We start from the raw sequence: 14392 nt of genomic DNA, 5'->3' as shown, positions 1-14392 counted from the left end.
GGAAATTGATTATTTGTACAATATTACAGGCCAGACACTAGTATGAATAAATGAACACTAGTTAACAGTTCAGTCTGCTTCACGCTCAAATTCTCCATGCTGACATCCTGGACATAGTTCAAGGCTACCAATACACCTAAGCTGGGTTTGGACTGGAAAATCTCTCTTCAAAAATGATTTATCTCCCGACGAGGCTTAACCCTTAAAGGAGTACCGTCACACCGGTGTGACGGGAATGTTGGGAAATGAACGTTCTAAAGAATATCTGGGTTCATTGAATTCAACATAGAATTTTAGAACCTTCAATTGTTGCGGAACTTAGAACGTTCAAAAACCTACACCTTTAAGGCTTAAGGCCAGGGTGAATGACAGGCCATTTGTTTAAACTCTCTCTTGATTGACTTCTGCTATCTGGCTTGCAGACCTTCTCTCCTTGACGTTACAGAACAAAGGCAGTCCGCCCGTTTACAGTTCACAACAGCAGCCGGGGATGCAGCAATGATACAAGCACCATCTACAGGTGTCATTCCCTACACACTTTGATGTGCACCAAACACTTCGTGTGCAGATTGTTTTTAGAGAAACTCGGGCGGGAATGATTTTAAAGGGGAAGAGTTTTTTTTTTCGCAGTCAATTCATAATCTGTTGCTCAGGGTCATTCATTTACTGAGAAGACTTTTGGGCAAGCGAATCACGCCGAGTCTGAAGCGGTACCATCTCTCTGCACTCCCCTTTTCTTTGTTTTACTTTAATTGACTTTTTAATGAGTTAGTGTTCAGGCTGGCTGGATAGCAGGCGGAGGAAAGCAGGCAGTGGTTATAGGCTCAGACATAGTCCAGCCGCTGTTGTTGGCTCAGGCTGCTGCTAAAAGAATGTAATTTGCAGGTCGGCACTGCTGGGTTAGTGAAGTGATACTTGCGATCAACCAGCTAAAATGATGCAGTTGACTAGTTGTCTCTAGGCCTACTGGAACACAGAAAGACTTGCTGATCAGGAAGCCCACTTCTGTAGAGATTTCCTTTAATATCATGAAGCCCACCTTTACAAAGGTTTACTTTGATGTCATGACAGCAATCACTATGGCACGGTCCAGCACTGAAACCGTACCCGGTTGTGATTACAGCCCATAGTACTGCGTCTCACTAATTGCAGAGAACACATTTCCTACAGGACTTAGGATAGTTATAGGAATAAAAGTCTAACTTCACTAACTTAAAAGCACAGACATCCTTACATATCAGAATGGTCTAGAAGCCAAAATATTTGGTGATAGCCTTCTCGCTCAGCGAGAAGGTTGAGTCTTGAAGGTTAGCAGATCTCTGACCTCAGATTCCTGTAGTAGTTTTCTGCTTAACATTTCAGCATAAATAAGAACACAGGCACACTCAGGCTGTGTAAAAATATGACTTTTGTCTATGTCTTACTCTGCAACTGTAGTCCAGGACTAATACATATTTGTTGCTCTGATCTGGTGCAGTAATAAGGCATCGGTGATTGTATCCTCTGGTATACAGTAGGCTATGATAACAAACTGTGTGTGTGTGTGTGTGTGTGTGTGTGTGTGGTAGTAGTAGTAGCTCTCTACACTCATATAATAATGTCTATGCATGACTGACACTGAAGTGACAAGGCATCAACCAGCCATCAGGGACCTACAGAAAGGGATCATAAGTTAATCATGACAAGGTGCAGAGGATACCACATTATTGACTTACTTTTCACTTAAGCTCTAACCTCTGAGGCCCCTGAGATAGTTCATCTCCCGGAGTTAGCGCCACACTGTGCATTAGTCCCTGGCTCAAACATGGCAACTCTACTGTACGAGTGCACTTCAGTGTCAAGCAGGGATAGAATCAGGGTGTCCGTGTCCACAAGCTTGAATCACTACAAGCCTCATCGTGCGGCGCTAAGAAGAGCTAGTCCATGAGAACAGTTGTGTAAGGTCCTATGAAACTTCGCCCAGCCTAGTTTGCTGTGCTGTGATTTTTTTTCTCTCTCTCCTCACGTCTTTAAATGTTAATGAGCACTAAGGCTTTTGCCAATGTCCCAGATGTGGTTGAAAGCAGTTACTCGAATATAGATGTGATTCAATTAAAGATCCATGTCTGGGGTCGCAGCGCAGCTCTGGAGGTAGACATGCACAGCGACTCCATCTTAGTCATTAGCTGGGGTCATCTATATTTTACAACGCCTGGGGGACGGTCATCTAATGAAGTAAAACTTTCAGCAGCCAGGGCGGAGCAGCACCAGCAGACATCTCCTCTCATGCGCACACCTTCGTGACGAAGACTGGAGCCCCCAGTTGTTTGTTTTATTTAGCTAAATCCCAGGATCGCTTGTCATGCATTGTGCTGATCCTGTTTTGGGGAGGTGAAAGGACAAGCTATGCTCAGTGGTATTAATATGCTTGGTTGCTTGGAGACAGCTGGATGAGGTGGAAGGGTGGTGTGTGTGTGTGCGTGTGTGTGTGTGGTGTATGGGTTTGGAATCTTGAAGAGGCTGCTAAAAGTGGTACTAACAGACATAGGCCTACCAGCAAATGCTTTCTTCTGCATTTAGCATGCAGCGTCTCTCTTCTCGTCTCCGGAGATACGCGTTACTTTTAATGCCGGTGACACCGTGGCCCCCCCTTAAAACACATATGTCTGCTTGAATCTAATGGCAGAGGACAATAAGGAGCAACAAGCCACAGAGGGCCTTGGAAGAGATGAGGAGAGAGGACAAAATACGCAGATGCAAAAACATTGTGACAAGGAGGGACCGGGTGAAAGAGATAAATGCACCAAAGGGAGATGAGTCTGAGAAAAAAAGATAGTCATACTGAAAAAGACAGCAAGATTAGGTTAAAAAGGGAAAAAACAGCTTGTGTTTGGTGTCCGTTCAGTCGTCGTTATTTAACCTTCCTATTTAATGCCTCCTTTGGCACAATGAAATGACTTCACAGTGTGAACATACACACATACACACACACACACACACACACACACACACACACACACAACGCCAAGCTGGATAATGATCAGTGTTAGTCATGAAGACATTTGTCTTGACTGTTTGCATTTGGTTGGGGTGCATCAGAGGCAGCCACATGAAGGCCGTACCGCAGGGCAATGTCGCTCTCCCCCGAGGTCGCCTCCACCCCCCCCCCCGCGCCGCCTGAGACAGATTCCTCCTGACACGCCGCCCTCAAGATGAGCGCGCTAACCAGCACGCCAGGCTCCTGGGGGTAGCTGAGGCTGCTGGGAAGGAGAAGGACGGGGTGGAGGACTCAGAGAGAGACAGAGGGAGAGAGAGAGAGAGAGAGAGAGACAGAGGGAGAGAGAGAGAGAGACAGAGGGAGAGAGAGAGAGACTTCTGATGCCATCTTTCCACAGGCGTACAGCCAGGAGGGTTTTGTCCCCGGGGGACATTGTTTTTCTGCTCTCCTGTATCTGATCTCGATTTGAGTGAGAGCTCACATAACGCTGCGTATGAAAAATGCACCACTCATGTCAGTTTTTGGGAAACACTGAAAAGATGCTCCCAAAGATGAGAGGAATTAAAGAATCTGGTCTAGCAGGAGACGGCATTAAGACTGGACTAAAACAAATTCTCTGCAGGCCGTTTCTAGGGCAGCCTTCATCAAAAATGTCCCTCCCTTCCAAAGACAGCCCTGGTCGTTCAGATTATTTTTTAAAAGGATCATTAATAAATGGGTCTCCAGTCCCTCAGTCTCCTTTACTCCTGATGTAAGGCTTCTTATGCATGCATATACATGCAGCACCAGGAACTTAACTGTGCCAATCTAATATCGAACTCAAGTCCTGTATTATTTTTTTTTTAAAAAGAAGCTATGGTGTTCTGCATAGCCTCAATCTGGATCTGCACCACCAACAAAAAAACAAACTCCACATGACTCACATCCAGTGGCCTGAACCTTGGGGGCTTTTCTCCTCTTTTATCTCAGGCTTTCCCTTCCCTTCCTTCTTTGCTCTCTTTCTATAAGGTGCAGACGAGCTCTTTGCCCCCCCCCCCCCCCCTTTTGACCTAAATTACTGGTGCTTCCTCGCTCTTCTGTAAAGATAGTCAAGGGATCGCATCAAAGGCCTGCCCTTCGAGCAAAGAGCAATGAAATATAAATCAACAAACATATGAATATTTAATCACAGATGGAAGAATTCCCCATAATACAGTGCGCAATATATATGCCTAATTTAGCTTCAGAAAACAGTCTGCCCCCACATTGCCCTGTGTGTTGTGAGTTTTTTTTCAGCATCGATGGATGGGTGGAAGGGGTTCACTTTTAGTCTTCTTGGTTTCACATGGAAACAATACATTGTAAAATGAGAGCACTTTGTGAACACAAAGAACATACACACACACACACACACACACACACACACACACACACACAATCATTTAAATTTAATTTCTCAAATAAAAGATATTCAAATTGGCAATTTGTTTGTTCCATACAGATGATACTAAGAGTGTCTTAGTATAAGTGTTGTGTAAGTGAAAAACAGTTACAGTACACAAATAGCTTCAAGTACCCGAGAGAGAGAGATACAATGCTGCAACAGCCTGACTACTGTAGCATGGCAGTGTCACATTGTGTGGTTTTGTGGGGGACGGAGAGGAAAACAACAGCCCTTTTACTGTGACCAGAGTGTCTGGCGCCACTATGCTGTGACACGCTACTCTGCACAGTCCATTGCCTTCAGAGAGCACAACACCCTCCTAAGGGCCAGAGATCACATGCAGGACACAGAGGACACACACACAGCAATTCACAATGACAGACGTCAAAGATATTTAAGAAAATAGCCATACACAAAAGAGCACTTATGGAGAGAGAGAGAGAGAGAAAAGAGGGGGAAGGAGGGAGAGAGAGAGAGGGAGAGAGAGAAAAGAGAGAGAGAGAGAGAGAGAGAGAGAGAGAGAGAGAGAGAGAGAGAGAGAGAGAGAGAGAGAGAGAGAGAGAGAGAGAGAGAGACACACACACAACATGGCCAGAACAGGGTCAGGCTGACCTGGCCTGACGAGGCTCCCGGAGAGAGAGATTGTCCGCTGAGATCTTTCACAGGTGAGCGCACCTTAGAGTCACACCCGCGGCCGGGCAGAGCACCGCCAGGGTCAGAGGGTCAGTGTCGCAAGCCGGGTTGCAGCGAACCGTCTGCTGACACACACACAGCCCGTGGCTAGAAACAGGAAGATGAGCAGCACTGGGAGTGACCCTGCTGCAAATGATGGAAAGAAGTGGTGTGTGTGTGTGTGTGTGTGTGTGTGTGTGTGTGTGTGTGTGTGTGTGTGTGTGTGTGTGTGGAGCATTTTTATTCTGGAGAGGGAGAGTCAGCAAGAAAACACAAGGGCTCAATATGGCCTTACCCTTTTTGGTCTTTTAGTGGGGAAGCTATTGGTTTGCTTGAGGGGGGTTCTGAATGAGATGCATAAATGTATGCAGATGGAGCATGAGAAATGGTAATATTTTTACCCAATATGTATGAACAACTGGCTCCATTTAAATGCAATTTCATGACAAGGCTCAGTGACCTTTCCTGTACATAACTGAAAAGGCCCAGGCCCTCTCTTCGGGTTGGAGTGTGTGTGTGTGTGTGTGTGTATGTGTGTGTGTTGTGTGTGTGTGCAATGTGGGTCCTGCTGATATTTTACTGCAGCGCATGAGCATTTTTGGGGTCAGACAAACACTATCAAAAAGCATCAGCTTGTGCCTGCACTGACGTCTGAGTGAAGTGTGTGACTGTCAACGCCGCACGCGACTGAGGGCTTTGGAGGACTCTACGGAGGAGGCACAGAGAGAGAGAGAGAGAGAGAGAGAGAGAGAGAGAGAGAGAGAGAGAGAGAGAGAGAGAGAGAGAGAGAGAGAGAGAGAGAGAGAGAGAGAGAGAGAGAGGTGGTTGTGAGTCAGACAGGCTGCCTCCTCGGCCATGATTCAGCCCACCCTGCTGCGGGGTGCAGGCCACGTACGTCCAATCCCATTAGCGATCGGCCTCCGCTGTGTTAAAGCACCACTGGAGGGGAGACTGCTTCCTCTTTGAGCTTCCCCCGCCATCACCCACTCCTTTGTCTCTCTCTCTCTCTCTCTCTCCCTCCCCCCTCTCTCTCTCCTTCACTTCCTACTATTTTACTCTCAGAGCCTATACTACCTCTGACTACCTTTCCTAGGTATGTTTGTGGCCTGCAGCAAAATGCAAAGATGAGAAAAGGAAAGTAGTAAAGATATCCAAAATACTATGTTTCTGTTTTTTTCCCATTTTAAAGCTGAACCATTTATTATCAAGTACAAGTATATCAAACGGAGGAAAACAAATAAGGTAATAAGAAAAAAAGGTCATGAATCGCACAGAAAGAAAATGGTTGCCTGCAGCAGGCATTACTTCACTTTACAGTACAGAGGATTGACTCCAAACCAGGGATTTATCCTACAGGATATTCTTTTTTTTTTACAGTTTTAACTGCAAAGTTTTTAAGTTTTTCTTTTTAATGCAATAACAGTTCTGCGTTCAAAGGCATTTTAGAGGCATGTCTGTTGTAGTGGGCTTGGCTCATAAAGTGCTTTAAGTTCCCCATTCTCCTGTTGATCCAGCCATATGTCAATCAGCCCTTTAGCTCTTGTGATTGGCTAAGCTGGGGTTTAAGAGGCGGGAGATAAGGAGCAGATAGGGAAATATGGGGGAAGTAAGTCCCCCTCGGGAGTCCCAGACTTGTGCCGAGCACCACCACCAGCGGTCAGCGCTCTCAGAGCCAGTGGAAGGTGCGCCCCACCAGCTTGTAGAAGCTGCGGTTGTGCGGGCGGAAGTAGGCGCGTAGCTGGCGCAGCACGGTGCCGTTGACCGGCGGGTGTGGGCGGCCCTTGGACTCATGCAGGCAGCGTTCCCGCCCGTCGCTGCGGATGCAGTAGAAGCCCTTGGTCTGGTTGAAGTAGAAGTTGGAGGCAGCGATGCGCGGCGGCAGCTCCAGGAATCGCTCCACGCGCCGCAGCTCGGGCAGCGGGTCGCGCACCAGCGTGTCGCCGTCCACCAGGTGGATCTGCTCCAGCGGGAAGTGGCGCAGCCAGTTGCGCATGTGCAGGTGGTAGAGGCTGCGCTGGATGGCCTTGTAGCGCGTGTTGAGCGCGCCGCCGCGCACCAGGAGCTCCTCGATGGGACGCACGGGCTTGCGCGCCTCCAGGCGGTTGAAGTAGACCTGCGTGTAGTCGGAGACCACGCGCTCGGCCGGGTCGCGCAGGATGAGCAGCAGCTTGATGGAGGCGTTCATGGCGCAGATGCGCTCGGGCGCCAGCGCTGACGTGAAGTAGCCCGGCGTCTTCTCCACCGTGATCTGGTGCGGGTATGAGTAGGGCATGAGGCCGCGGGGTACCAGTCGAAGCCGCGCGCGTAGTTCTCGTCCCAGTCGAAGAAGTGCACCTCGGTGGCGGCGGCGGCCACCGACGGGTGGATGTCCAGCATCTCCAGCAGAGCCCCGCGTGCCGCCCTTGCGCACGCCGATGATGATGCTGTGCGGCATCCGCTGGCTGGTACCTGGCCGGGGGGGCCATGGAGGGACCGACCGCCGTCCCGTTAGCCCGCAGGGGGTCAGCGGGGTCCAGATCGGACGCCGGCACGAACTCCGGAGGGGCGGCGAACGTCTGGAACACCAGCAGGAGCAGTGATCCGAGCCGGCCAGCCATGGATGGAGAGAGAGAGAGGCTGGGGGTCAGAACAGACAACAGCGGTAGTGGAGCGTGACTGGACCGAGCGGCTCACTGGCTGTGGCGAGGGGGGGTGAGGGGTGTATGGAGGTGGGGTGGGGGGGGAGGGGACTGGAGTGTATCAGACGATAAGCAAAAGAGTCTTTACAGGGATCAAAGCTGGCAGTCAGGCAGGGAGCTCAGAGCCGTTGTCACTGGCAGCCACTGAGGCTGGAGAGGAGGAGGATGAGGAGGGGCATCCATCGGTCCACAGCAACCCTGTGAAAACAACAATACACAAACAAATGCAGTCAGATGGGAGATGACTAGATGGCTGAATGCTCATTCTTACATCCAAAAGGGATGCATGTTAAGAATGAGGGAAAACACCAGGCTAGTTGGTATTTGAGACATTCACAAGTGTGTTGAAGAGGATCAATGTACATTAAAAATAGATAGCAAAACATTCCGATTTTTTGACATACACATTGACTTATATAAATGAAGAATTCAGGGAGTAAATGCTATGTTTAGAGGTTTAAAAAAAAACATAAAAACACATATTCATATGTGTATGACTGTGCAATACTACAGAAATATTGACTTATTTATCAACCATATGGTGTCCTTGCAATATTGCTATTGGCCTTTGGTCATCCTGTTTTTCACCTATGCAGTTCCCACACACTGCAAGTTAGCCGTTTCTATTTTCTGCCACTGCCATTTACAGCATTTCAATCTCATATTGCAGACAGTGCTCTTAAGCACCATCAGTGATTCCGTCTATATTGACCCAGCATGTACGAAAATAGGGACAGGAATAAACAGGGATGGTGCATTTCCAGAAGAAGGCAGACAGGTCACTCTACATCACTGAGCTGGGTCACCATCTCCCCTTTAGATCAATAGACTTTGCATCTGCTCATGAGTTTTTTGCAGAAAGGAAAGCTCTCTATTTAAATGTGAAGAGACGCTGTTTTTCATAAACTTTGCTTTGACAGCGATTTTTTAATACTTTAGATATAAGATATTAAAAAGTTGCTATGATAGGGGAGACAGTGACAGAGAAAAGTATTGGGCCATGTGAGAGCATTCCATACAGAGTGCTTCAAAAGAATCTCAGCCAATTTCTCCGAAAAACATCATTCCAGTGTCTTTCGTTTAAGTCTCGTCGTGTCCTACAACTAATTGACCTTCTTCTGTGAGCCAGACAAAACAGGCTGCTTAGCCTAGTCAAAATACAAGCTGAGAAAGCTGAAAAGGTCACTTTCACCGAACGTTGTTTTGTTATTTTTCTTCTGTTCTCCTCAAACTGATTAAAACACAACCTCCGTCACGTCTTTCAACCCGCCAGACAGCAGCTACCCAGTCGACCACGTCAACACACCCACACGCTCAGTGGCCTCAGCATTAAGTCCATCTTCCATGATTTCAGACGCAGGGGTGGGGGGAATAGATCATTAGGAGCTCACAGCCCTACTACCGTTTCTCCATCAAAACCCACTGTCAGCTAGTGCAAGATTGGGTTAGGTTTGTCCCAGAGTCCATTGATTTTAACCCGCGAATAGAGCGTCTTCACTCAGAGCACAATCGAGTGCTAGACTGGTCTGATTAATCAGTCCCACCTGTCTGTCTCGTCTCAATATCACCAGCTATGTGGGGAAACTCACTTTTTTCTCACGGCCTGGTTAATGGTAAAAGACTTATGGAACTGCCGATGTTTACAAAAAGTGTGATTTTCTTTACAGGAAAATTAATGCATCCTGATAGTAGAAACGAATGGTGGTGAGGCCTGGTAAGAGTTCACAAAGACTGATAACCTCGCTAGTAGCAGCAGGTAGATTCTGAAATGGACCCATCAAAGCAAATGAACATGAATGTCACTGGTCATCTGCGCACAAAGCTCTCATCCACCATCCATGTCCAGGGTTAGAGCTCAAACTACTCCATCGCTCCAAGCAGGAGCGTTGGCTGTGGCAGCACTTTAAGCGTGGTGTCCATGCCACTCTCCTGCTACTGTTGCTCTGGCCAGGAGTGACACCTGCCTCCGTGTTCTAAAGCGAGGAAACATGTGATCTGGGAATGGGGGGGGGGGGGGGTGCCCTCGGGGGGGGGGGGGTGTTTGATGGGCGGTAGGAATGTGTGGTGACAGGCCGGCCCGTGGAGCTGCCAGTCAGCCCGGGGACGGCTGCCAGTTCGGATGCCAATGGGGCGGACACGGCGGACAAGATTGTGTCGCCTCCAATTCCCCTCAACCTGCCTCCACTCAGGCGTTCTGTCACCTGGAAAGTGACATTGTTTAGCACGTCTTCTATAACTCTCCTTTCTAAAAGCTTTCAATTTCTCTTCTTCATTGCATCTCTAACTTACTTAGAGGAGCGCACACACACACACAGACACACACACACACACACACAAACTTTCTAAACCACTCTTTCAGTGCTCCCCTCCTCCTCCCGGACTTTCACTACCTGATGGCTTTCCTGAGGACCACTTCTTGCCCCTCTCTGTCGCCCCTCCAAGCCCAGTGCTTCTTTGTTCCTCCTTTCTTTGGACTCCCCCATTGTGTCTCTCTCCATCTGTCCATCTCTCTCTCCTCTGCTCTCTCTGGCCCAGAAGGTCCTGTTCACCCAGGGCTGATGCGCAAGTGAGTACTTTCTAATGAAATCCAACATTAACCTTATAAAAAAAGGAGAACTGTTTCCAATATTCAAGAGGAAATTGGAACTTCACCCTCGACAGCCTCTTACATGGCAAGTAATTAAGTCCTCTCTGGCCACTCACTCTCAGGCCCCGGATAAGGAGTTCAGTTCGGTTAGTTTGGCCTCCAGTGTGTTTGAAATCAGCGGCCCACTGAGAGACAGCCGAGATCCCATCTTACCCCTCACCACGTCTCATCTTTTCTCATCTCTCCTCTCTTCATTTCATTTCATAGGCAGGCAGACAGTTGTGCAATTAAAAGGGAAAAAAAAAAACTCTTGGAAAATAAATAAATAAATGCAACTCTTCAAAAATCCATGAAAAGACTCACGCTAGGCTTCCCGGACAAAAGCAAATGATTTGATGTCTGAGGAAGTGAGCTCTCCGCCAGGCTCTCTGGTGGCTTCTCAGGTTTATTGTCTCTACTCAAACACACATTTTAATTTGTGTACGGGGGAGGGGAAGAGTGCGACCCAGCAGGTATCGCAGACATGACCGAGCAGGGCTGAGTCTCATTTAGAGGTCTTCATCACGAAGGCTATTACCGCAGAGCAGCTGGTCATTACAAACCACCATTTACACATGTTTAAAAACAACATTTAACTAGGGTTTCATTAGGGCATATTTTATTTGCCATTAAGTGTGTGTGTGTGTGTGTGTGTGTGTGTGTGTGTGTGTGTGTGTGTGTGTGTGTGTGTAGTATTGTAGTAGTGTTCATTAATGATGTAGGGTCAGCTGCTCTGTTCACCCCAGGACCAAATTATTTCAGAGGGGTTGTGTGCATCTTCTTTGAAAAACATACGGTCAAAGTATGTCATGCCTAACAGGCTGTTTTAGGTTTGTGTACATAATGCAAATGAAAGTTTCAGTGTGTGTAGAGAGAGAGAGAGAGAGAGAGAGAGAGAGAGAGAGAGAGAGAGAGAGAGAGAGAGAGAGATGGAGACAGAGAGAAAGGGAGGTGAGTGTGATGATGAATTATGGGGGCTCTCAGAGTGGCCCTTCCATTCCCCACTGCCCCAGTTCCCTCACTGGGCACCAGTAATGACCACTGCACCAGCACCAGGTCAGGCTCAGAGTCCACTATCCAAACTCCCTCTGCGCCCCCCCCCCCCCCCCCTCGTCCCCCATCTCCCTTTCTCATCGCTACTCATCTTGCTCTTCTGTCCATTTCTCTCAGCGTCCTCAACCTCTCACCCTTTCTGTCTTTATCCAACACTTCCATCACTTTTTCTCCATTTCTGTTTTTTTCCTCTCCTGCTCTTTTTGTTCACCAACTCATTGCTCGTCTTTGTCATTCTATCCACTTCATCTTCCATCTGCCATCTCTCACTGATCCTCCGATACTCAATTTTTCATTCACCTTGCAATCCATATTCCCCTAACTCACCCCACCCCACCCCACCCCACCTCCTGCCTCTCCCCCTCACGGGGAAACAGTGTTATTGGTACCTTCTGTCGTCATGGTTACATTTTGTTCTCTTCTCTCCAAAACGCCTACACTGCATCTTTTCAATACTTTGTCCATTCCTTTAAGATACCAACAGAGTGGGCATCAAACTTATTATTATTCTTCCACATACTGACCGACCACATGACCGACGCAATTACTACCCACCAAGAGAACCATAAAGTGCAGCTGTACATAATTTTACTTTGAGACACAAATAATGGCACAATTCCACCAGTGGAGAGGGCAATCCAACCCCCCTGAAGAGTATGGCGTCAAAGCTCTTGACTCACGCTGAAATATGACCGTGTCCAACCAAAAATAAATATGGATTTGTTTCTTCTTTTCAAACCTCATTCTATGAGTTCTATAAGTTAAGGCCCAGACTAACTAAATATGACAATACAAAATGAGAAAACAATGAGGGAAAAAAACGAGAAGCAGATGAACTCAATAGGCATCCTCTGATTTTGTTCTACTGCTAAATAATTCCTGGCAGACCTGGTAGAGGATCATCTTGTTTATTTATTGTTAATTATTTCATTCAAATGAAAAGATATAATGTCCGCAACACTGCTTTTGACTCCCATATATTTAATATACAAAAGGCAACGTTTCGACCCTGCTGGGTCTTCAAGGAAATGGTGGACACATTTGATGAAGGGATATACAGTATGTAGGCCTTACAATCAGCTGACCTACCATGGGATGTCAACTGGTATGATTGGGTCTAATTATTTCATTCACACATGCCTTTTGAAATCAGACCCACACAGGTTATGTTCATGATCAATTTCATTTAACCATAATCTAACATGAATGTCAACCAGACATCTAACATTAATGTCAGATCCATAAATGTAGGACAACAAGTCTAAAAGGCAGGCAGGCCTAGAGCATATTGTGTCTGTGATTGACAGATGCTCCAGTAAAGATATTATTAAATATTATGGCCATTTATTGGGGGAAATAGATTATTCCTCAAGTGGCAGCAGCTCATCTGAAATAGATTTTGTTTGGGATTTGAACATCCAGCTCATGATGAAAGATCGCAAACAGCATGCAGGTTACAGCCATCTACATTGCAATTGGACATCACAGTCCAGCGAGTGCTCTAAAGAGAACAGCTTCTCCTGATAGAAAATAATAGAGGATTGTAAGAAAGACAATTCACATCAAAACATGAATGATCAAGCTCTGCCTGTCAAATGACCTTATTTGCATGGTTAGAAAGAGAGACTTTTTCTGTTGGTTGGATGGGGATCCTAATGTAGGGAGTTCTCTGTTTTATTTGCTACCGGAAGAAAAATCATGCAAATGCAAGAATTGTGGCCTATTAAATTGCAAGCCAGCCAACATTCACCCCTGACCTTGAGAACAGAGTCCATGTGTGGATTTGCTCGGAGCCGTGGTAGGGATCGAGGACAGCTTGTCTTTACTGATTGCATTTCAGGCCTTTACCAAAACAATTGGATTACCCATACCTGCAGTGCTCCCTGGTGGTTTATTCAATGCCAACAAAAAAATGCATTTACAATTTTGCATTCTATAATCCAAAGTGACTTACCATGCCCTGCAGGTAAATATTTCACCCATATGCTGTCCTTGGGTGCCACATCCATGACTTTGGTGTTACTGTCACACACCCTGCTTTGCCAGCAGAATAACCGGATCACAAACACGAACACAAAAATACCACCTGCTTTTTTGTATGAAGATTGAAGATGCCATTCAAGTAGAAAGGGCTTACAGTAATAGCAGCATGGCGGTGACAACTGACGGAGCGTGCCCTCGCTGTTTGCAATTGACAAAAGGCGACTTGAATCATTGGTGGTCACAGACATCAGGAAGAAAGGATGCTACAAGGTCTATTTCTGGAGCCGGTAAGATGATAACCTAATCCACACCCACATGCCAGCAGAGGCCGTCATTAGGAAGTGAACATGAAGGGATTGTGTGTGTGTGTGTGTGTGTGTGTGCGCATGTCTGTGTGTGTGTGTGCGCACCTCTTTCTGCGTGTGTGCGAGTCTGTGCGAGTCTGTGTGTGTGTGTGTGTGTGTGAGTGAGTCTGAGTGAGTGAGTGAGTGAGTGAGTGAGTGAGTGAGTGTGAGAGAGAGAGGAAGTGATGGAGGTAGAGAGAGAAATGGGGGAGAAAGAAAAGCCTGGATTATTAATATTCTCTTTATTGGAACAAAGATCCCACGACACATTAAAAAGTAGCATTAAAAAACAAGGGGAGAGCATGAAGCTGTGGGTAGAGAGGGAGAGAGAGAGAGAGAGAGAGAGAGAGAGAGAGAGAGAGAGAGACCCAGGTGGAGAACGATGGAGAAGTAGGGACCCAGTCAGAGAGAGAGTCGGAGAGAAAAAGGAAATACTGCCAAAAAGAGTGTTACACTGTAAACAGAAATAAATAGAGGGAAGAAGGGATAGAGAAAGGGAGAGAGAGAGAGAGAGAGAGAGAGAGGGCAAGAAAGAAGAGACTATTACTTTATCATGCATCCCACTCGCAGTCACACGCTCAGGCGCTAATTGTGCTGTTTAAAGCCTAATCTAAACCGCTCAGTGGTTATGGCTGT

The 14392-nt window shown here is 47.0% G+C and overlaps 1 pseudogene; it reads right to left on the bottom strand.

The window, feature by feature from the left end:
- Positions 1-6236: 6236 nt before the first annotated feature.
- LOC121685838 overlaps positions 6237-14392 on the bottom strand; it is a 39267-nt pseudogene continuing 31111 nt past the window's right edge.

This window comes from Alosa sapidissima, chromosome 16 (genome assembly GCF_018492685.1).
Source record: "Alosa sapidissima isolate fAloSap1 chromosome 16, fAloSap1.pri, whole genome shotgun sequence".
In the NCBI taxonomy this organism is placed as follows: Eukaryota; Metazoa; Chordata; class Actinopteri; order Clupeiformes; family Clupeidae; genus Alosa; species Alosa sapidissima.
The sequence above is the reverse complement of the archived record's forward strand: the minus strand, read 5'-3'. Positions and strand labels throughout refer to the sequence as shown.